At 39.7% G+C, this 24,386-nt stretch overlaps 1 pseudogene; it reads right to left on the bottom strand.

The window, feature by feature from the left end:
- Nucleotides 1-1,861: 1,861 nt before the first annotated feature.
- LOC131499540 (multifunctional methyltransferase subunit TRM112-like protein) lies at nucleotides 1,862-2,252 on the bottom strand (annotated as a pseudogene).
- Between the last annotated feature and the right edge of the window lie 22,134 nt (nucleotides 2,253-24,386).

The raw sequence follows: 24,386 nt of genomic DNA, 5'->3' as shown, positions 1-24,386 counted from the left end.
TTAATTTGATAATGTTATGTTTAAGATTTTCATATTTATGATGGATAATGGTCTTTAGTTTTCTTTTGTTGTAATGTCTTTGCCTTTGTTATCAGGGTAATTTTGTCTTCATAGAATGAGGTGGGGAATGCTTCCTTCTTCTCTGTATCTTGAGCAAATTTGTGAAGAATTGGTAATATTTCTTCTTTAAGTATTTGATCATATTCACCAGTGAAACCAAGTTGAGTTTTCTTTGTATGAAGATTTTAATTATGAATTCAATTTCTTTACTTGTTATAGGTCTATTCAGAATTTTATTTTTCTTTTTGAATGAGTTTTTGGAATTTCTTTTTAAGAATCTGTTAATTTTATCCATGTTGTCTATTTTCTTTGGTCTAAAGTTACTCATAATATAATTCTTTTATTTTTTGTAGAGTTAGTAATATGTACCCTCATTTCCTCTTGGTTTTGCTTGTTTTCTTTTTCTCTGTTCTTTTCTGAATTGGTTATGCTCAAGGTTGTCAATTTTGTTGATATTTTCAAAGAACTAACTTTTGATTTCATTGTTTTCTGTTTCCTGTCATTTATTTTACTCTTCTTTTCTTACTTTCTTAATGTAGATGTCAATTATTAATTTGAGACTTTTCTTCTTTTCTGATATAGGCATTTAATGCTGGTTCAAACTGCATTTCATAAACTTTGATGTATTGTGCTTTTGTTTTCATTCAGTTCAAAGTACTTTATAACTACCCTTGTGACTATTTCTTTGAGCCATTAATTATATGGAAGTATGTTATTTAAATTCCAAATTACTGGGTTTTTCCAGATTTCTTGCTGTTATTGATTTCTAATTTAGTTCTGTTGTGGTTAGAGAATATGCTTTGTATGATTTCAGTCCATTGGAGTTATTGAGCCTTGTTTTATGCCTAACATATAGACTACCTTGGAGAATGTTCCATGTCTGCTTAAAAGGAATGTGCATCCCTTAATAACTGGATAATGTGTTCTAAGTATGTTAAGTTGGTTGATAGTATTGTCCAAGTCTTCTATATCATTACTGAATATCTGTGTAGTGTTTTGTCAATTACTGAGAGTTCTTGAAATCTCTAGTTGTTACATTGTCTATTTCTCCATCAATTCCATCATTTTTTGATTCATGTATTTTGAAGCTTTTTAAATAGTTGCATATAAACCTGTAATGGTTATATCTTTATGGTTTATATTGACCCTTTTCATCTCTAGTAATATTTCTTGTTTCAAAGTTTATTTTGTCATAGATTAATATAGCCACTCTAGCTCAATTGTTACTTAGCATTGTAAATCTTGTTCTATCCTTTACTTTCTGCCTATTCATGTCTGAATGTAAGATGTGTTTTCCATAGGTGGCATACCATTGGCTCTGGCTTTAAAAAAAAAATTCCAATGCGATAATCTCTGCCTTTTGATTAGGATATTTAAACTATTCATGTCAATCTAATTTATTTATATGATTGTATTTATATAGGTCATTTTCCTCCTTGGTTTTTGTGTCCCCTGCCTCCTTTGTTCCTGGGTTCCTCCTTTACTGCCTCCTAGTGTATTACATAAATATTTCAGGTTTCTATTTAAATTCCCTGTAGACTTTGTACCATATTTTTTAGTTGTTTTCTTAGTGGTTGCTATAACAATTCTTATATGCATCTCAATTTATCACAATCTATTTCAGATTAATACAGGCTCATTTTTTTTTTTTTTTTTTGGTTTTGAACCTTTAATGAGAAAAAATATATATCGAGCTCAAGAACACTGTTTCACGTACTACTGGGTCAAGGGTTGGGGATACACATGACCTTGAATCAAGAGATACACAGTTACAGAATGAAAAACCAGCCAACTGGCACGATTAAGTCTCGGATTCCTCCTCACTCAGCAGCACGCTGGGGATCCCACGACTGATGGGAAACAGACGTCCAGACTCTGCGCACTGTGGGGCGCCCTCCAGCCCATCCACCTCCAGCAGCATGTGGTGCATCTTCCTCAGGAACTTCTCATCTTGCTCATACCCTTCAATTGGCTGTTTGGGTACCTCGACCAGGTGCAAGGTATCCGTTGCCTACAGAAGCGCTGCCCACTCCACCTTGGTTATCATACATGCCACAAAGTTGGGGTTGACTCCACGGGGTTGATGCGGACCTCGGTGGCCTGGAGGCGCAGAGGGAAGCCACAGGGCCCCACCCGCCGCACATGCGAGCTCAACAGGTTGTGGGTGAGCAGCTTCATGTCACCAAAACGTACACTCCTATCCCCTCTTTGTACTTCTCTTATCATATACATTGCATCAATATATGTTAAAATGCAGCAATACAGTGTTATAATTATTGCTTTATGCAATGTAAACATTTCAAAACAAGATACAATAGAGAGTATACAATATATTTATTTATGTATAATTAATATAACCTTAATATTTTACATTGACCTACATATTTCCCATTTCCAGTGATTTTCATTTTGTGCATTCAAATAACTGACATCATCTCCTTTTAGCCTGAAAGGCTTCCTTCATTAGTACTTGTAATATAGACCTGTTAGCAACAAATTCTCTTAATATTCTTTGTTTATCCGGGAATGCCATTCTTTCTATTAATTTTGTGAAGGATAGTGTTGCTGAATATAAAATTAGTGGTTGACAGCTTTTTCTTAAAGCATTTTAAATGTCACCCTCCTGCCTTCTGGCCTCCATAGTTTCTGATAAGAAGTTTATTGTTCATCTGTGTCGTTGGGAGGGGAGCTGCTTGTGCAGTAGCATGGGGCTGTGGCCAGGATGACTCTGTCTTCACTACCAGTGTCCTGAACTCTGCCCCAAGCCCCACAATATGATCCCAAGCTGGTGGTGGATGGGGCATGGGGGAAATAATATAAAAGTGGCCTACACATCGCACCCGCAACCAGCATGACTGGGGACCAGGACCGGAGTGTCCCTGGGTTACCAGACCAGTGACACATCTCTGGCTGGCTGGACACCTGGCCTTGTCCTGGTCTCCTTGACATCATGTCATTTTTCTCCTGCTACTTTCAAAATTTTCTCTTTTTCTTTGGTTTTCTATAATCAGGCTATGATGTTTCTCAATGTGGATCTTTTCGTTTACAATATACTTAGAGTTCGTTCAGCTTCTTAGATGTGTAGGTTAGTGTTTTTATAAAAATTGGGAAGTGTTCAATCATTATTTCTTAAAAAGAAAATCTGCCTCCTTCTGTCTCCCATTGTATGTATGTTGGTATGCCTGATGTTTTGCAATGTATTTCTTTTTCTTCTTCTTCAATATTTTTTTTCTCTATTTTTCAGATTGGATAATTTCTACTGAGCTATCAAGTTCACTTATTCTTCCTTCTACATTCTGTGGGGTTATATAAATATATAATGACATATATCCATCATTATAGTATCACACAAAACATTTTCTGTGCCTTAGAAATTCTGTGCTCCTCCTATTCACCCCTCCCACCTCCCCACCCCTGGCAACCACTGATCTTTTTACTGTCTCTACAGTTGTGCATTTTCCTGAGTGTTATATAGTTGGAATCATACAGTATGTAGACTTTTCAGACTGGTTTCTTTCCCTTGGTAATTGCATTAAGATTTCTCCATATCTTTTCATGGCTTCATAGTTCATTGTTTCAGTGCTGGATAATATTCCAGTGTCTGGGTTTATCGTTTATTTATCCATTAATCTACTGAAGGATAATATGGCTGATTCCAATTTTTGGCAACAGTGAAGAAAACTTTTATAAACATCTATGTGCATGTTTTTATGTGGATATGTTTTCAAGTCCTTTAGGTTAATACCAAGGAGCAAGATTGATGCATCATAAAGTAAGAATATGTTTAGTTTTGTGAGAAATTGCCAAACTATCTTCCAAAATGGCCGTACCATCTCGTGTTCTCATCAGCACTGAATGAGATTTCCTGTTGCTCTACATCCTCGCCAGCACTGGGCATTGTCAGTGTTTCGGATTTTTTCCATTCTAGTAAGTGTATAGTGGTATTTCATTGTTGTTTTAATCTGCATTGTCCTGATGACATATGATGAGGAGCATACTTTCATGGACTTATTTGCCATCTGTATATATTCTTTGTTAAGCATTTTGGTCTATTTTTAAATTGGATTATTTATTTTCTGGATAGAATTTAACTTAGCTATGGAGGAAAGAGAAGCTTCCCTGAGAAAGCCATAACTCAAAAGAAGAAACTTGAATGATGAGTCAGAGTTGGATAGGTCAAGAGTTAAGAAGTGGGAAAGAAAGAAAAATATATAGACAAAAGGAAATAACTCCAATACAAGGAGTGAAGAGGAACAGTCGCTACATATGAAAAAGACTGGAGGGTAATCAAGTAAAGAGGACAGCGATGCCTAAAGTATACAGGATCAAGAGTTCTCTAAGATTATTTGAGACCTGAGATATTTTTCCTAAAATAATAACCAAAATGAAAAGTCCTAAACAGCTGTAAGTGGTGGATAGGTAGGTTACATGAAAGATCTCTCTGGTTGCAGAATAGTGAATGGATTTAGGTGCGGGACACAAGATTGGTTGCTAGGAAGCCAGATTTGAGGCTATTATAGGAGTCTAGTTAAAAGATAATTGTGCCTTTGACAGGGTGGGAGTAGTGGGGGTGAAAAGAGATATACAGACATGAAAAATGCTCAACGTGTTGAATCAACATGACTAGATATTTGAGTGTATGCAAGAGAGAAAAGTGAAAAATAGCTTTGGGATTTCTGGTTTGAGCAGCAGAATAGATTATGGTGCCATTTACTGAGTTAGGGAATAATGGCACAGGAACACGACTGGGAATGGAGGGGAGAAACATTGTGAGGTCAGGTCTAGCCATATCCAGAGAATCAAATATGTGGATCTGGATGGAGCTCGTGGGAAAGGAGATTTAAGAGATATGGATTCGGGAGTTGTTGACGTATTCATGGTAGTGGAAGCTCAGCGAGAAGATGGAGTTGCCCACAGAAGCTGTGTAGATGGCATCAACAATAAAGACAGAGTCTAGAAGATAGCCCAACTTTAGGCTGGGTAAAAGGTGGAACCAGAAAGGGAGAATGAGTAAACCTACTTAGAAAAGGTGGATAAGGAAACTAGGAAAGTTTGACACCTTTGAAACCAAGGAAAAGGATATTTCTCAAAAAGAATACACAGTGGTATCCAGTGTGGCAGGGAGGTCAAGCAAAATGAAGGCTGAAAAGTGTCCTTTGGATTTACTTACAAGAAAACATTGGTTTTTCTTGGTGAGAGAAGTTTCTCGGCGATAGAAGTGGAATGAGTGGAAATCACAATGAGTTGGTTGAGGATTAAGTTGGAGGTGAAGAAAAGAAGGTCATGAGAATAGACTGCTCTCTCAGGAAGTTTGACTATTACCCTAACTTCTGGATTGGCTAATCCAAAGGCCAATTTTCATTTTTTTTTTATTTTTCTTTGAAAACTTGATCCTTATATGTCTTGGTAAGGGTGTTTATTTGTCAATTTTGGTTATCTTATTCTCAAAAATTAAAAATGCTTAGTTTGGATAAATTCTCTCCAACCATGCTTTTGAACATTTCTTTAATCTACTTGCTCTGTCTTTTGCTGCCCAACACCCACTCATTAATTGAATATTTGTAATCTATCCAAATTATCTGCCAACTTTGCTAATATTTTCATTTTCATTCAATATTATTTTAATAATCGACTTTTAAAAATTCCGTGTTCCTCAAGATTATTCTGTGTGTAATTTAATCAAGTTTGACAACACAAATCTTTACCATTTTTCATACAACTGTTTTTTTTTTTTTTTTGATCACAATCTTTTATACTGGTTGTTGCTTTATGTCAGATTTTCTTATTTCAAGGAAAATATATCCCTGTATCTTATCGAAATAAGACGTGGATCCTCTTTGAACTCTTCTTTCATCTCATGAAGTTTAGCAGAAGATCATTTATCCAGGAGTCTACATGTAAGAATATATGATGGAATTATTATATGCTTGCTATATCCTTATATTTTTGAATTTTTTTAAATGTATATTTACTTTTGAGAGAAAGAGAGACAGAATGTGAGCAGGGGAGGGACAGAGAGAGAAGGAGACACAGAATCTGAAACAGGCTCCAGGCTCTGAGCTGTCAGCACAGAGCCCGATGTGGGGCTTGAACCCATGGACTATGAGATCATGACCTGAGCTGAAGTCGGAAGCTTGACCGACTGAGCCACCCACGCGCCCCTATATCCTTATATTTTTGAAAGAAAAAGCATGGTCTGCTTTTCAAAATCATTTATTAGAATAACAGAAGAATGATTTCCTGATGATGGTGAGCTCCACTGAGCTGGGTCTGTGATGGTAAGACTGGTAATGGATGGATGAAGAATACCTTTATCCAATGCTATTTTATACTGTGAAAAGCTCATACATTTCATGGGACCAATGTCATTTATTACGGAACAGGAGATGGCTCATATGTAGAGGCCGAAAAAGAAGCCCAGAAAAGAAAAGCAGAGGAAGGAAAAGCGGATGACGGATCTTTTCATCAATGCTGCACCACCATTCCATCTTTCAGCTTCTGTGCTGCTGTGACATTACATCCTGTTGATAAGGGACCCTTGCACATCCCTCTCTTCAGATCAACATGGATTTCCTGGAAAATAAAAACTTCATTAAAAAAAGGAATTTGTCATCTTTATGTATGTGTCACTTTTTAAGGAAACGAGTGCAAAGCAAAGTCTTTCTGTGTGTGAGAATTGACCAGTAAATGTATTTGCTGTGTTTCCATTATGAAATATTTAGATGTATGTTATTTTTTTCTGTTTTCATGGTGCAAAAGTTGACCCCAAATGTTTCTCGTGGGTGCAAAGTTGTGATTTGTGTTAAACACATTCTTCAGTTACATTGCATGAAATATTTATGTTTCACTCTTCCGGGATATATATCTCTCTAAAACGAATTTATTTTTTACTATGTCATAGGTCCCACACAATATTCTAAAATATCTTTTGAAAAAAAAAATCATGTGCTTGTTTGTAGCTAAGTAATCTAAATCTGGAAATAACATTTTGTTCTGTAACAGGTCAAATCACGGACATTCTGGCTAAATGATCTTCCTTTTGTAAAACAGTTTTATGGAAAAATCTTCTTTGAAACTTTCTTGAGCTTTACTCCTTTCTCTGGAGCTTCGGAACATTTTATGATCTCTCTTGATTTCTTCTGTCATCTCCAGGTGGACTGTGCTATTTTTGGTGTGGTAAGGGACAGGAAGAGCAATTGATTCCTGCCACAATAGCTGACATCACCAGTCAACATTCAGAAATTGTCAGACAAGTAATTTAATCATCTTATTATCCAATTTTTTTTTTCACACAGCACAGCTTTTAAGAGAGGTGAGTCAATGTAGATGGTTTCATGTTTGCAGTGTTGCAGGGATAACGACGGAAAAGGATGGCAAGATGATTCTGTACTCAGGTGCTCTCAAGCTTATAGGCACAATATACCCATCTTACTCATCCAGAAGGGAGTTTATTATCGGTCAGCTGCAAACACACCTCTCGAACTACATCTTGCTTCTCTCCACCTCTCTCTTTCATTTACATGTACATTCACTATGAGATGCACAGGCTCAGTGTTTCTCGGAGACATGATCTGAGATATTTGTTTCATTCTGATTCAGTAATTCTCTTCCCGGTTATTAGAACATTACGTTCTCAGTGATCCCATACATTTATTGCCACATACAGACCCTCATACTACAGCCACTCTCCAGATGTGATATTTAGCCAGACAAAAATGGTTTTCTTACTGAATGTACTGTTTTTCAGTCCTGATACTCCACACTGATTTTTATTTTCTGCCTAGTCCTTGACTATACAGTAACCTATCAATACCCAGCACTGGAGAGCAATTAGTATTGTTCTCAATTCTCTCACTCCATAAGGATGTGTAATGGATGTTGGCTGGTATTCTCTCCCATATCTGAGGTTGATGGTGGGTTTGTGTGTAGTGTGTCCAAGCTGTCACTGGTGCATAACAACAGTTTAATAAGATTTCCCAAATATCCAAATTGTCTAGGCAAATTAATGACCTTTGTAAGTTGTGTTGTGTTTTACGAAAAGGAAGAACTGTGAGGCCAATGTTTTTAAAAAACCGAGCGTGAGATTATTGAAGCCCTAGATCAAAGAAGGAGGAAGGAAGTATCAGAGGAGAGAATTTTGCCCCTTTGATTGTTTAACTGCCGAATACAGGAATGGCCAGGGCTATTCTGGCTGCTGTCAAAGGTGGTGGAAGGACTGGATTCATTATTTTGCAGACATTATAGAATGTCTGTTATGTGCTGGTTCCTGTGCACTGCAGGAGTGACCCCCTATGTGCACACCGCCCATAGGAATGTTACTGCCTGGTGAGTGAGTGGGCAATGGGGTGAAAAGCAGACACACCAACAGATAATTGTGGCACAGAGTAGAAAGAGCTGTCCACTAGGTTTTTACAAAACGCTATGGCATACACCAATGTTCACAGTAGCATTATTCACAATAGCCAAAAAGTGGAAACAATCCCACTGTCCAACAACTGACGGATGGGACAAAATGGAGATTCCTTGGCAACGAAACACAATTAAGTACTAATACACGCTACAACATGGATGAACCTTAAAAACATTACGCTAAGTAAAAGGAGTCAGACGCAAAGGACCACATATTGTATGACTCCATTTGTGTGAAATGTTGAGAATAGGCAGATTTATAGAGACAAAGCAGATTAGTGGTTGCCTCCTGTGGGGAAGGATGGGGGCACCATGGCTAAGGAGAGCAGGTTTCTTTTTGGAGTAATAAAAATTTTCTCATATTGATTGTGGTGATGGATGCACAAGTCAGTATACTAAATACTATTGGGCTATACACTTTAAGTAGGTGAATTGTATGGCATGTGAATGATACCTCAATACAGTAGCTGAAAAATGTTAGAGGAGCAAGGAAAATACCTGGGTTGCTGCCAAAGTCATGGGGGTGGGAACTTGGGGACCAACATTTAGAGGGTGCATAATCAGGACAGCCTGGGAGGTGAGCGCCATCACCCCCATTTTCAGAGATGGATGTCACTTGTCCTGGTTACAGAGCAGAGCCAGGACATGGACCCCAGTCTGTAGGTCTCCAGTCAGCACCGTCTCTTACTTCACAGAGGAGGTGGTATTTACTTTCCTCCTTGAAGTACCAGCAGGAGTGCACAAGGCCGAGAGGTCCCAGAGGGGCATTCACGTGGAGAGAAGCACACGATCAGGGGTCCTGGCAGAAAACAGGTGGCGCGTGCCATATGGATAGTTTGAAGAGAGGTCAATATAGTGACTGCTTAGGGTATGAGCAGAGTTTATGGGAATCAAACTGGGAACAGTGACAACCCAGGGCATTACCATCCCAGGCCTGAAGGGGGACAGGGAGGAAGCCATTATGAGAACACAGCTGGGCAGCTGTGTACATGGGGCTGGTTCCTGGAGAGGAGCACAACAGCAACCTGGCATGGGGGGAGCCCAGGGAATAACTTCCCTGACCCCTTCTCCTCCTTCGCTCTGATCTCTGCTGGTCCCTATCACTGGCTGCACCTAAAAAGAAGCCAGATGGCAAGAGAACCCGTTGATGTAATTCACACACGTCTTCCTTATAGGGGCAGAGAAAGGCGTGTAACGTAAAACTAGAGGGCAGCACAGGTATGGAGAAGTAATGTTAATGGCATGTTCTAGGAATGGTAATTACTTTAAAACTATTTGTTTATTTTTCTAAATTTTTATTTAATCATTTAAAAATTTGTGTGTAATTAATATACAGTGTTATATTCATTTCAGGTGTATAAGTAAACAATTCTATACATTACTCAGTGCTCATCACAATAAGTGTACTCTTTTTTTAAATTTATTTTTATTTTTTTAAATGTTCATTTATTTTATTTTTTATTTTTTAAAGTTTACATCCAAATTAGTTAGCATATAGTGCAACAATGATTTTAGGAGTAGATTCCTTCGTGCCCCTTACCCATTTAGCCTATCCCCCCTCCCACAACCCCTCCAGCAACCCTCAGTTTGTTCTCCATGAGTCTCTTCTGTTTTGTCCCCCTCCCTGTTTTTATATTATTTTTGTTTCCCTTCCCTTATGTTCATCCGTTTTGTCTCTTAAAGTCTTCATATGAGTGAAGTCATATGAGTTTTATCTTCCTCTGACTAATTTCACTTCGCATAATCCCCTCCAGTTCCATCCACATAGTTGCAAATGGCAAGATTTCATTCTTTTTGATTGCTGAGTAATACTCCATTGTATATATATACCACATTTTCTTTATCCATTCATCCATCGATGGACACTTGGGCTCTTTCCATACTTTGGCTATCGTTGATTGTGCTGCTATAAACATGGGGGTGCATGTGTCCCTTCGAAACAGCACGCCTGCATCCCGTGGATAAATGCCTAGTAGTGCAATTGCTGGGTCGTAGGGTAGTTCTATTTTTAGTTTTTTGAGGAGCCTCCATACTGTTTTCCAGAGTGGCTGCACCAGCTTGCAATCCCACAAAACTATTTATCTTAATCATTAATTCCTTAAAATTTGTTTTCCTTATTTTTGCTGATTCCAGCAGCTTGCTATTCATTCTATTTTTCATTCTGTTTTCTCCTCCTTGTTAATTTGAGTGTTCTAGTGAACTTTCCTGTTTTGTTTCCTTTTCTTGAGTTCATAAGACATCTATATGTTATTATTTGCTGACAAGATTCCAATGATGATTTTCTCAAGAAAGGCACACTATTTCCCCAACATGGTGTTCTGCTCCCTGATCCCAATCCTGAGGGAGATGAAGCCCCTAGAATGTTCCCTTTCCCACTTTCTTCCTCATCACCCCCTCCCCACTCCTTAAGGTGAGATCTTTGGGACATTTCACTTCCTTTCTTTTTTTTTTTTTGTTTTAAAGTTTATTTATTTTGAGAGAGAGAGAGAGAGAGCACAGGTGGGGCAGAGAGAGAGAGAGAGGGAGAGAGAGAGAATCCCAAGAAGGATCTGCACTGTCAGCACGGAGCCTGATGCAGGGCTTGAGCTCATGAACTGTGAGATCATGACCTGAGCCGAAACCAAGAGTCAGACGGATACTTAACTGACTGAAGCCACTCAGGCACCCATCTCTCTCCATTTCTTACTCCTAGGTTTGCCTGGGATTCTCTAGGACTTCAGTTCTGGGTTATTATGAGAATCCCCTTTGTCATATGTCCCTTCTGCTTCCAAAGGACTTGAGTAGCATTTACATCACACAGTGCCCAATAGTCCATTACTATCCACTTACCTTTACCTATCTGTGTTGTAGTCACTGTTCATCACTGTTTTCTCTCTTCTCCATCTTCCTCTATCTTAAAGTCTCTAATAAAATTTTTCCCTTTGAAAGCCTTTGATTGTTTTCCTCAGGTGGGAGTTGTGGGTGGTGTACTCTCTAAATTCTCACATGTCCATGAGTCTCCCTTCACCTTGACCAGTGACTGCCATCTTGACTGGGCAGAAGAGTCCAGGTTGATTTCTGCTTGGTCATTGGCAAATGTTATTCCATCATCTTCTAGCTTCCAGTGTTGCTGATAGTAAGTCAGATAACAATTGTATGCTTTCCCTTTTGCAGATAATTTGTTCTTTCTGTCTGGGAGCTTATCAGATTTTTTATTTTAATTTCATTCAGGAATTTTACCAAGACATACCCACATGAATGTTTGTCTTCATCAATCAAGTCTAGAACTCTGGGAGTCCTTTTAATCTCCAGACTCTGGAGCTTAGGAAGGATTTTCTTTTATTACACACTTTTATTTATTTATTTATTTATTTATTTATTTATTTATTTTAATTCAAGTATAATTAACACACAGTGTTATATTGATTTCAGGTCTACAATGTAATAATGATTCAACAATTCTATACATTACTCAGTGCTCATCATGATAAGTTTACTCTTCATCCCCTTTACCAATTTCACCCATCTACCCACCAAACTTCCCTCTGGTAACCACCAGTTTGTTCTCTCTGTTTAAGAGTCTGTTTTTTGTTTGTCTCTTTCTTAAATTTCTTTTTTTATTATTTTATTTTAATTCCACTATAGTTAGCACACAGCGTTATATTAGTTTAGGTGTACAATATAGTGATTCAACAATTCCCTATGTCACCCAGTGCTCATCAGGACAAGTGACCTCCTTCATCCCCATCACATGTTTCCCCCATCCTACCTCCATCCTGGTAACCATCAGTTTGTTCTCTATAGAAATACAGCATCTGAAGGATATACTACAATTATTTATTGTTTATATGAAATTCAGATTTAATGGAGCCTCTTGAAGTTTTCCTTATATATGCTAAATCTGGGAACCCTATTCAATGGAGAAATCATTTTTTTCTCAGGTCCAGACATTCTTTTTGTGTGCTGCATTTGAATCTCCTGAACTGACCTTGTTATTTGCTTGTTTGGGCTGCCCTCTTTTGCTTCTAGAAGCTTCCTTTCACTGGCCAAATGTTTTATTTGCTCATATTGGTCTTCCTCTCTCTAGCTGCTGGCTTTCCTTTAATACATTATTTTAAAAACAGTCATAGACCTGCTTGTTACAGCTCTCCAAATAGAGGCTGATCTCTGGTGGAAGATAAAGGGATTTCTACTGCAGTGCAGGGATGCTGTATGTGACAGAAGATGGGCAGGAGTCCCTTGCTGAGGGACTGGGAAAGAGCATCTTGGTGCCAAGATGTTTCTGCTCTTCTAGCTTCAAAGATGCAGAGGATTGAGCCCACCTGTTCAGTATCTCCATGGCTGTTAAGGGGGCCCTGGATACCAGATATAATTGTACAGGACTGATGCTGGCTGTCACCTCAGGAGTCACTGTATCCCCATGGCCCATACCCTTCTGTCACTTATAATCCCTGCCTCAAGGTTCTCAGATGCTGGCCTTATGGCTCTTGCTCTACCTAGAATGAGAAAACTCTACAGAATCTCTGCGCACTGGAACCCATTCCCTCCCCCCTCCCTTGTCTGTACATGCAAGAAGCTGGCCATATAAAGAGAGGAACAAGATCGTAGTGGAAAGGGGAGGTGGATGTTGGATGCATTGAAAGATCTAAAAGATGCATATTGGTACAGAAAATAACTATCAGATTGGGTGTGGGTAAAAGACCAATGATTTTTTTTTTTAATATTAAAACTTAAAAGGGTTCTGTTCTCAGAAAGCATCATAATTGTCTTTAAGTTTTCACTCCATTTTAAAGAAACCCAGGCTGAAAATGAGAGAGGAGGCATAGAGGTGTGGTTTAAGCAAGAAAGATAACAGAGGACTCTTATCCTGTGCTGTCCAACGCAGCCACATGCGTAGCTGTAGCCACATGCATTACTACAGATATAGAGCATTTTGATCTTCTCAGGGAGTTCTGGTTTTGCTTATTAGTGTATCCTTGGTACCTAGAAAATAATAGGACATCAATAAATACTGGTTGTATGGAAGATTAAATGAAAAAGTTAAGAGCTTCATGATCACAGGTGTGCATCCAATGGGTTTTATTCCTTCAAGGAATGAGGGATAGGCCCCCAGAGACAAGAGCATATTTCATTCACATTTATGCATTTGACCCCAAAAATGTCACCGGATTTTGCCACCTATCTACAGTGGTGTTTGGAAAAGGCTATAGACTCATAAATAACCAGCCTTTTCTTTTTCTTATCAAAGTATTGGGAATAGCGTGTGCTAATTTAAGTGGGCTGCACGGGGAAGAAATAGCACTGCAAAAGAAAAAAACCCTCGATATTACTTAATCTCAAATGATAACCAATAATTACACAAGGATCTTAAAAATATAAGCAGTCTTTTACATTTCCGTTGACAGCTTAAATGTATGCCCTAGCAATTAGAAAAAGGTATAAAGTTCATTTTCAAGGACTTGAAATGAAAAGGCAAATGGCAAAGCATATTGCACGACCAGCGGCTGTGAATAACTGGTTATCCCAGGGCTCTCCATGCCTTTGTGAAATAAATATCAATAAGGAAACTTCTTCTTACATAAATAAACTGAAGGAAATATCTTGATTTGTAGAACTGATAGAATTTCAAAACAGGAAAGTCTTCAAAGCAGATGCAATAAAAAAAGAAAAAAACCACAAAATATTTCTTCCCAAGGCAACATTCCTTCTCTAGATACAGGTGGGCAGTCTCTTTGTTGACCTTTCCCCTTGTTCTGAAAGCTTTAGTGGTGACTTGGGCACCATTTGTTTCATCCTGGTCTTGAATAAATGCAGTGGCCTGAGTGTCAGTCCCTAAATAAAACTCTGTATTTACAAATTTTCCACTTTGAGAATGAAATACGCATCTCAAGTACTAGAAGAAAAGGACATGACAGCTTTGCATTTTTCTGATTTGTGGAGACAAAGGAATATTCATAACAGCAGCTATAGGTTTGCTCTGCAAAATCCTTGTACTTTGTCTATATACTGTCTCCTTTCCAGAATCTTGGGGCATCTGAAAGACTCAAAAGCTATGTAAATGCAACGTGTTAGTTGTTGGAGACAGAGTAATTCCTTGTCTTTCCCTTGTCTTCTTATTGTTGGGTTGACAATATTTGTAAAGTTGGCCACCTTAAAACAGATGTGGAGTAGAAACAATTGTAGTATGATAGTTAAGCCTTCCAGCTTTGTGCAGGACCACACGCTCTTGTCTCTTTTCTTGATCTTCTTTGCTTTGCTTTGTTTCCTTTGACATAGCTGATGGGCAACTTATTCCCTCTTCCTGACGGAGAAGAGCCTGTGCAGGAGTGTTGGAGTCTCTTCCAATGGCCATCTTTTTGGGTCCTCAAGTAGAGTTACTTTGAGACCTTGGTGCAGGGTCAACATTTTTGAAGAGAGGAATGATTTAGTAACCCCGGAAACACAGGTTGCCTTATCTAGGAAGCTATCCTTCTTCTTCCTCTCTCACAGTATTATAAACCATTCTCTTTTGTGTGGCACTGCTGTACTCAATGAGATTTCTGCACCAGCACTCACCACACTTGGCTGCAGTTAACTGTTTTCCTGATCTCTCCTCCCCTGACACTTAACTTGATTGTGAGCTCCCTGAGAACAGTGATAAGAAATATCATCACCATAATCATCTCTAACATTTATAGATCGTTGACTATATATCAAGACCTGTGATAAGTGTATTACTGTCTAATTTAAATTTTACAATAATTTTACAGAAGAGTAAACTGAGTCCCAGGAATGGTAAATGACTTGTGCAAATTGGTAAGTGGCAGAGCCAGGATTAGAACCCAGATATATCTGATTCTGGGACCTGAATTCTGGGATCTGCTTTCTCAAGACTTATTCATGTTCGGATATCTAGCCACTAATAGAGATCATAGCCCAAAGCAGTCCTTGGCCATTTATTAAATGGGTGAATGAGAGTGTGGTGAATTAGAAAGACCAGCCCAGGCAACAGAATAAACACAAGCAGGGCTGCTCTTGGCCAAGCATGGAAGGAGGCCAATGTTTTCCTCCCCGGCCCCCACCTTAAAGGATGTTTCCTAATATTCTAATGGACTACCATAGCCTTTCCATTTTCCCTTCTAGTCACACTTATTTTTATAGAGGATGGGATCAATTTATGGATGTGGTCAAGATCCAGGAGTAATGGCATTGTAATGGAATATCAAATTTTAAGGAGATATAAGAATAAAAACCTGCTTTATGCAGCCCTGTTAGATTCAAGTCTATAGGGGGTTCATGGGGTTTAAAGACCTGCAAGGCTGCTCAATTTCGATGGTTAACAGCCTGATTTCTCCTAATTGTGCCTCTCTTCGACTGTGTTCTTTTGGTACTATTGGTTTGCCAGTGAATGGCCTGGGTGCAAGCCCCCAAAGATGAGTGAAAGATGAACAATTCATCCAATCATTGGGATTTGCTAGCATACTAAAATTGGCTAAATTAATGGTCAACCAGATGTTTTGGCTTTGGCCAGCAAGACAAAGGCAATTTCTGTATACAAACTGTTCAGGAATCTTCTTCATGGAGTCCCGAGGGAGTGCATCATGGCAGGCCAGTCTTCACCCAACTCCATCACAGGAAGCCAAAGATGCATCTAACAGCCCATGCTTACTTGTTTTTTGTTTTTGTTTGTTTGTTGTTTGTTTGTTTTAGATCTGAAGCCATGTGAGGTGGTGTTTCCTAGCATTCAGGAGCTAATGGGACAAAATGACAAGTGAAAATTATGTTCAGTAGATCAGTTGTTGCCAAGTGAAGGCCATCTTACCCCAAGGGGACATTTGCAATGTTGAGGGACAGTTTTGGTTGTTGAAACCAGGGAGAATACTACTGGCATCCAGTGGAAAGAGGCCAGGGATGCTGCTAAACATTCTACAGTGCCCAGGACAGCCCCTCATAACAAATAATTATCTCGACTCAATGTCAGTCGTGCTGAGTTTGAGAAACCCTGTGGTAGAGAGGTCAAAACCAGGAAGCAAAAACCTTCCAATGATGAAAAAGGGTGATTATGGGGCTAAGAGTAAGAAGCCAAGCCAAACAGTCAGAACACAGGTAGATTCTGAAGTATTAGAAGCAAAGATCAAAAAGAAGGAGCAAAATGAAAGAAAGCAAGAAGATTGCAATGGACTATTTTGCAATGCCTGAGGTTCTTTGAACTTGTGTAGTGTGGGAGTGGGCTTGCTCAATTTCTAGGCATGGATTTGGAGTACATGCATTAGTAATAGCAGGTGAGCAGTGCTCCAGGAATGCAGTTGACCACTGGATGGATCCTAACCAGACTAGTGGTCTGGAAGGATTTTCACAAGACATGAGCCACTACAGCCATTAATTAGTCATCACCATATGTTGGCACCACACAGATTCACCAATTCAAAGCATTTGAATGACCTGATTTAATTTCTGTGTGTTTTCATTTCTTCTTTAAAGCGTCATTTCAGTGGACCATAGAGGAAAGTGAATTCATTGATGATGTTTGTCTTGAAATGTCTTGATAGGATCATGATGCAGTATGGTAGAAAAAAAATTTTCTCTTAAAAAATCACACACACACACACACACACACACACACACACACACACACACAGTTTCTGCCATTGGTGGGAAGAACAACATGAATATCAGGGGTGAATGACTCTCTGATGGAGTACAATACTTTGATGAGACTGTGTGGTTCAGAAAGATGAGCCTCTGTTGTGTCGTTTTTCTCTTCCAACTTCCACACAAAGCATAGACTTGTGAGGGTGAGTTGAAGAGGCTTCTCTCACTAAGATAATAAGGATTTTAGTGTTGATGGGTAGCCTAACAAGGAGGGTCTCAGTAATGTGAGAAGAGGGCCCCAGTAATATGACAGGAGGCAGCACCCTAGGTAAAATTGTGGCAGGAGAAACTGACTGTGGAGGAGGAATTATGAAGAACTCTGTAAAATTGGTGCAGTTTTAGTGGTTTTAAAGAAACCACTTCTGTTATCCCTAAATGCCCCCATAAAAGTTAACCACACCCAATAGCTTTGGATAGTGTTGTGTGGAGGGAGGGGGAAGGAAGGAAGAATGGTGTCAGAGGAAGCAGAGAAAAGAGACGACCTGTAGAAATAGAAACCTTACTCCAATTACTCCCCCTCTCCATTTTCAGACCCAGGAAGAGTCCTAGGACTTCTGTTAGTTCTGAGATGGTGGCTTGAACCATGTTATTTGGATAATAAAAGAAAATGTGCCTGCAGCAAGTCAGAGTACTAGGGACCTCTGGTTTACATAGCTGAGTCAATGACAATTGTCAAGCAGTGATGACAAAGTTGGTCCTGCCTTTCCATGAGTCTCCTTGGGCAAGTGTTACCTACACAGATATCTAGAAACTTTCTTATGGCTTTCTCACGGTTTTTTGGTGAATATGCAGCCTGAAGCTTTTCCCAGGAGCTGGAGTCTAATTCTTTCTTGCCCAACATGGCTCTAGGAAAGAGAGGAAGAGAGATGTGATAGGAGATGGCTCTGAGGTGGGATGGCTGGGCGTTGCTTGAGTTGGAGCCCAGTGATACCAGAGATCTGCTGGAATCACTTTCTTCAGAAGATGGATGAACTCTACATCGTCTTCCAGAGCCTGTCCCCTGAAGATCTCGGTTTTGCTGCATTGCAAGGATCATGTCTGCTGTGCCTCCTTGCAGTTCTGGGAGTGCCCAGCTGCCAAACCCAGCGCAAGGGACTGTTGAAGAGGCTGTTTGCCAAAGACGAAGAATTAGAGATGCCAAGGCATTTGCTGCAGTCACTTTTCTTGCCCAATCTTTGTCATCTTCCATTAGTCAGGAGTGCTAATGAACCGTCACAGAGTGTACAAGTGACAATGATTCACCTTTCCCCAAGCCTACCAAGGCTGTTTAAATGTAGCTGTAGAAATCATAGTGCTTGTGCATTATTGCTGTGCTGTGGGTCCCATCAACTTCTCTTTCTCCTGGGTTTTTGCTCAACTAGTTCTGACACTTTCTATCTCCCCTCCGTTATTCCTTCCTTCCCTCTCTCTTGGCTTTCCCCTGGACCTTGCCCCTAAATCCGTACTCAGTTGATTCTTCTTATTGCTCACATCTTTGTTCAAATGTTACCTATTTGGAGATACCTTCACTGACTTCCCAGTCTAGAGTATTGTTCTCCCATCCTCCTGCCATTCCGTAGTAGTTCTTAAAATAATACTCGCCACTATCGGCATTGGCTTGTTTAATCCCTTCTTTCTGTCTTTTTCCTTCTACTAGAATATAAGCTCAGTGCAGACCAGGATCTCATCTAACATGTTCACCCTTGTGCCCCCCACTATCTCTGTACTATGCCCTGCATGTCAGAGGTTCTCAATAAATATCCATTTAGTGAATGACCAAGTGAATAAATGAGTGAAACTATTCTAGGTAATGAAAACTTTATGGTCTTTTCTTAGACCTCATTCTTTTTTTTTAATGTTTATTTATTTTGAGAGAGAGAGAGCGAGAGAGAGCAGGAAAGAGGCAGAAAGGGAGACAGAGAATCCCAAGCACTACCAGTGCAGAGCCAGATTCAGGGCTTAAACTCATGAATTGTGAGTTCACGACTTGAGCCAAAATCGAGTTGGATGCTTAATCGACTGAGACACCCAGGTGCCCAGATCTCATTTTTTTTCGGTGTCCCTGTGGGTTTCCCACCACATTCAGAATTACTGTTTATCTTTCCACGTATGCAAGCCCTATCTAATCAGAAGCTGGTCTTTTTTTTTTTTTTTAATGTTTTATTTATTTTTGGGAGAGAAAGAGTGCAAGTGGAGGAGGGGCGGCGGGGTCGGGGGGCACAGAGGATCCACGGTGGGCTCTTGCTGACAGCAGCAACCCTGACATGGGGCTCAAGCTCGGGAACTGTGGGATCATGACCTGAGCTGTCAACTGTAAAATGGAAGTAATGATTGCTCCTACCTCATAGGTGGCAACCCCGTGGGGGCCACATGCTCGGAGAATTAAGGAAGTCTCTGTGAATGTTAACTTTTATGAACCCAGCATGGTTGGGTCAGGATCGCAGATTTCAATTTGCAAGACTTTTTCAGGGAAACAAAAAAGTCAGTCATGGGTGTGGCTGTGTTCTCTAGTGGGACAAGCATGGAGCAAGGATGTGAAGGGCCAAAGATCGAGTTGTGTGTTGTGTCCGCAGCAAGAGGAAGAGCCTTGGAGAGAAGGCATCCGGAGAAGATGAGAAGCAGACCAGAGCAGCAGAGTGAGGAGCCAGGAGCAGCTTGGGGGGCTGAAGTGTGGCTGCAGATGATGAGGTCAGAGAGATGGGATGGCAGTAGAGTCAGAAGACCTGGAATGTCATCCAGGACGTCCTGGAATATCATCCCGGGAGCTTGGGATGTCATTTGTTGTTAACACTAAGGTCAGGATCAAGATGAGACCATGCTGGATTAGGGTGGGCCCTAAAGCCAATGAGTGTCTCTACAAGAGACAAAACGATACGGAGACACAGGGAAGAGGGCCTCATGACGACAGAGGTAGGGGTTTGAATGATGTGATCACCAGCAAGGGAGCTCCAGGAGCCACTAGAAGCCAGAGAAGGCAAGGAGGGATCCTTCCCTAGAGCCTTTGGAGAGAATGTGATCCTGTGAACCTCTTGATTTTGGACTTGGGACCTCCAGAACTGTGAGAGAATGAATTTCTACTGTTTTAAGCCACCAAGTTTTAAGTAATTTGTTATGGCTGCTTTAGGAAACTAATCCAATCTCTTAGAGAATTTGATGAAATCTATGGATCCTCTCTCCAGAAAAAAGCATGCATGTATGCACACACACGTACCATTTTGCTTTCAATTTAATGGATGTTCTGAAGCTCACCGATGGGGCCCAAGGGTAAGCACTCTTCCTCTAGATAATGGGGCATCATTAAGCCGACTGGGTCTGAATTTGAGAACAGTAATCATGGAAACCACATAGAGATGAATAGGAACTAAGAGATTTTAAATACTGAGAATTAGTGCAATCACTTCCCTTTTCACACTTTTGCAAAATACGGCATTATTTTTTTCCTGGAAACATTTAAATACAAAAGAAAATTAATAAGGTTGCTTATCATGTATCCCAAGGCAGGATTTTTAATAAAACAAAAAGGAACAATAATTTTTATTTCTGCAGTATGCTCGAAAATGATGGTATTGCTGTAAAGAGGAAAAACACCCAAGAGTGAAGACGGTCTTGTCCCAGTTCAATGGGATGGGTTGGAGAGGTGATTGCATTGTTTGCATTTTGTGACTTCCGGGGCCAGCGGTGAGGCTGGTACTGGAATTTCAATACCTGGGGCGAGGCAGGTGCCTGATGAAGTTGGTGGTCATGACCGAACAGCTCTGGTGAGAGGCGGGAAAAGCCTTGCCAGCCCTTGTCACGGAGAAGGGACAGTGCCTTGAGTGGGGCTCTCATCCCTTGGGACCCCACCTTCCTTCCCAGCTCTGTGGCAGCGACCCCTCTGCCTTTGCAAATTGGAGTAAAGGTAAAGGTCCTGCTTCTTGGAAGATTCTTTATATATTTAGGAAATAACTTTACTGGGATGCTGGAATATATTTTCTAAACCTGAGTGGTGTATTTTTACTACCATTGCATGATAGTGGAGAGAGGAAGAGCAAGAGGTTCAAATCCAAATTTCACCTTGTGTGCATTTGGATAATGGATAAGCTGATGAAAGGGCGAGTTTGCCCAAGAAGGCAAGGCTTCCAAATAAAAGGACAAAGTCTCACAGGATTATAGCCCTTTGCCCCTTCGTCATTCTGCTTTGAATGTTGGATGTGATTTCTGGGGCTGCAGCAGCCATCCTGTAACCACAAAGATGTAGGCAGTTTGTGAATTATGGCAGAACAGTAAGAGAAGGAGCCCAGGTTCTGAGTATCCAGTATCAGAGGGAGCCCAGTATCACTGAGAAGCTGAACCAAAGGCAGCAGTCACTAACTTCTAGGCTTTTTGTTATATAATTAAATAACCTTCTGTTTTCTACGGCAGACAAATGCAATCTTAACTATGAAACAGTGTGTATTCATCCCAACACTTGGCAATAGTGAGAGGTGATAAATGCCAAGAACTTTCTCTTCCTTCCTTCTGGTTTGGTTTAAGTTTTGGTTTTCCTGTGTTATTTCCCAAGGACCCCATTTCTTTCTTTTGTGCATACTTTCATTACACATTTAATTTTATTCAATAGCATCTTATTTGACCGACTGTCACCTACCAACCAAACCTACCTTTCTTCAACATAGCTGAGAATCCAGGGGAAAAAATTAGTGGCAGTTGTGCAGAAAATTAGATGCAAAAAACTTCATATACTCTATAAGTTGTGTGAATCTGAAAGCAAGAACCTAAGCAGAGAACCTCAATTCTTACTCATAACTCATGTACTCTAACTTTAGACACAATTTTTATCAGAACTTGGCTAAGTGGTTGGAAGCATGCTCAAAACATGGAGGTTATGACAACATAGGAAGAGACTAAAAAACCTATCAAAAGCAGAAATATGAAGTGAGCATAATAGTGAGTCATTCAGTGTAGCTGGAGGCACCATGTACGGTTGAAAATTCCCAAGGGGATCCCTCTATCACAGCACAGTGTGAAAGTTGACATTTCTAATTATCCAGAGACATATAGAAATGGTTAATCTATGCTCCATATATTCTGCCTAAGGCGGGAGAATGTTTTAACTGCTTTTGAAAAGTTTCTATGTTTTTTAAAGCTTTTGGTTGAAAACAGTAGGCTTCTTACATCTGGAACATTTCACTTCAAATATTTGGATAAATACGTTATCTTGTTGCCTGGATATCTCTCATGTTTAGAGATTATCATCCTAAATTCTTAATCTATCTCTCTGCCAATACCTGCTACAGAGCTGAACCATTATGGACCCATTAATCTGACTCACCTTTACTTATACAGGCTGTTGAGCATTATAACCTCATTTACTCTTTCAGCTTTTACTTTCAAGAGTTTGTGTCACACTTAGAAGACTTCAAGTGGCAGAAGTTGTTCTGGCTGGGTGGTTGATCTCAGGATCTCAGGAACCTTTGGAATGCTTTGTCTACAAGGGAAATACGTAATTTTCAGAGTCCCGCGTTACAAAACATGAACTGGCTAGATAATGATCCCCAGGGCTAATGCTGCACCAGCTCTGGCATGGAAGGAGATAATGAGTGTTTTTAGTCTGGATCTCAACTATCAGTGCCCTTCAGGTAGGGGAAGGAACATAGACCCTTTTTCACTCCACTATTAGAGAGTAAGATGGTGAGGGAAGAGAACAGGTGAAATGGACACAGATGTAGGATAAAATTCTAGAGAGAGAGCTCAGGGTCACTCAGTGGATAAAGACATAGAAATCCTAGCACGGGACATGTGGAGCCACAAACTTGGGAATACGGGCAGACGAAACTGGAACAGAACATGTTTCTCCATTACTCTTGGCTGTCATGCGTTCCTTTGGAAGGACAGGGAGTCTGATCCGAGCCCCTGATGGACGAACGATGCAGTCCTCATGACCGACCTTGGAATCACTCATTCTCAAAACATGTTTTGTCAACTTGATGAAACACTAACTTAAACAACCCCCAGTCTTGTCCATTATAGGTATTTGGACTGAGCAGAACCAAGGTTATGACATCCTGAGGTGACAGGCATCAGGTGGACAGTACTTCTATGTCAAAGGCTCTTCCTCTAGATGTCCCTGGATTTATATTCAAGAGGAACAAGACACTGAAAATCCATACAAAATTCTATGTCTGGCTGTACACGTGCACTTCCAAGGCCAGTCCATCGATAGCTTTCATTATATTCTTAGAGCTCTGTGACTCTAAGGGGATTGAAGCAACATAGCCCTTTAGGATAGCTTAAAAATGTACTCGGGGCACCTGGGTGGCTCAGTCGGTTAAGCGGCCGACTTCGGCTCAGGTCATGATCTCGCGGTCCGTGAGTTCGAGCCCCGCGTCGGGCTCTGTGCTGACAGCTCGGAGCCTGAGGCCTGTTTCAGATTCTGCGTCTCCCTGTCTCTCTGACCCTCCCCTGTTCGTGCTCTGTCTCTCTCTGTCTCAAAAATAAATAAAAACGTTAAAAAATTTTTTTAAAAATGTACTATTTTAAAAATACATACAGAATACATTGTTGTGGTTTAAAAAAAAAAGCATTTGAAGAAAAAGGAAAAAAAAACCACCAAAGGCCAATTATTTAGCTATGTTTCCAGTTTTAGATATTAAAAAAGTATGTGCGTATACAAATATGCACACACAACAACTAAAATATACATGTGTACATATAATTTATATGATATATAGTAATAAGAAAATAATTGGAGATAACCAAATATTTTTAAATTGTTTTTTCCTTTTTAAATCATGTATGTCTTTTCTTGTAAATATACATGTATATAATCATCCTTAATGGCTGTGTAGTATTCCAATATATAAATGTATCATAATTTACTTCACCATTTAAGGCTTTTTAAGGTATTTCCCTATTAAAAAAGACACTGGGATGTTATGTATGTATAAATGTATATATTTCTGCCCATTTGTCCAGTTATTTTTAAGGATAAATTCCAGGAAATAGACTTTCTGAGTTACTTTTTAAGTAAGTCTTCAATTTGCCAAATTGCTTTCCAAAAAAAAATTACACTCTTAAGAACAGTATAGGGGAGTGCCACTTTCCCTATTCCTCTGCCAACATCAGACATGATCATATTTTTTATCTGAATTAATAAAAAACTCAGAAAAGGAATTCAGCATTTATTACCATTTATTTGGTGATTACTGAGGTTAAATATATCCTAACAAGTTCTGTGGTTAGTCTTATCCTTTATTTTGAGAATTAACTTTCATTAATGTCATTGGCCCCTTAAACATTAATCTTTTCTTCCCCACTCATAGAACTTTTTATATATGAATCCTTCGACACAT

This window comes from Neofelis nebulosa, chromosome 17 (genome assembly GCF_028018385.1).
Source record: "Neofelis nebulosa isolate mNeoNeb1 chromosome 17, mNeoNeb1.pri, whole genome shotgun sequence".
Lineage (NCBI taxonomy): Eukaryota > Metazoa > Chordata > Mammalia > Carnivora > Felidae > Neofelis > Neofelis nebulosa.
This window is presented reverse-complemented; position numbering and strand designations above follow the sequence as displayed.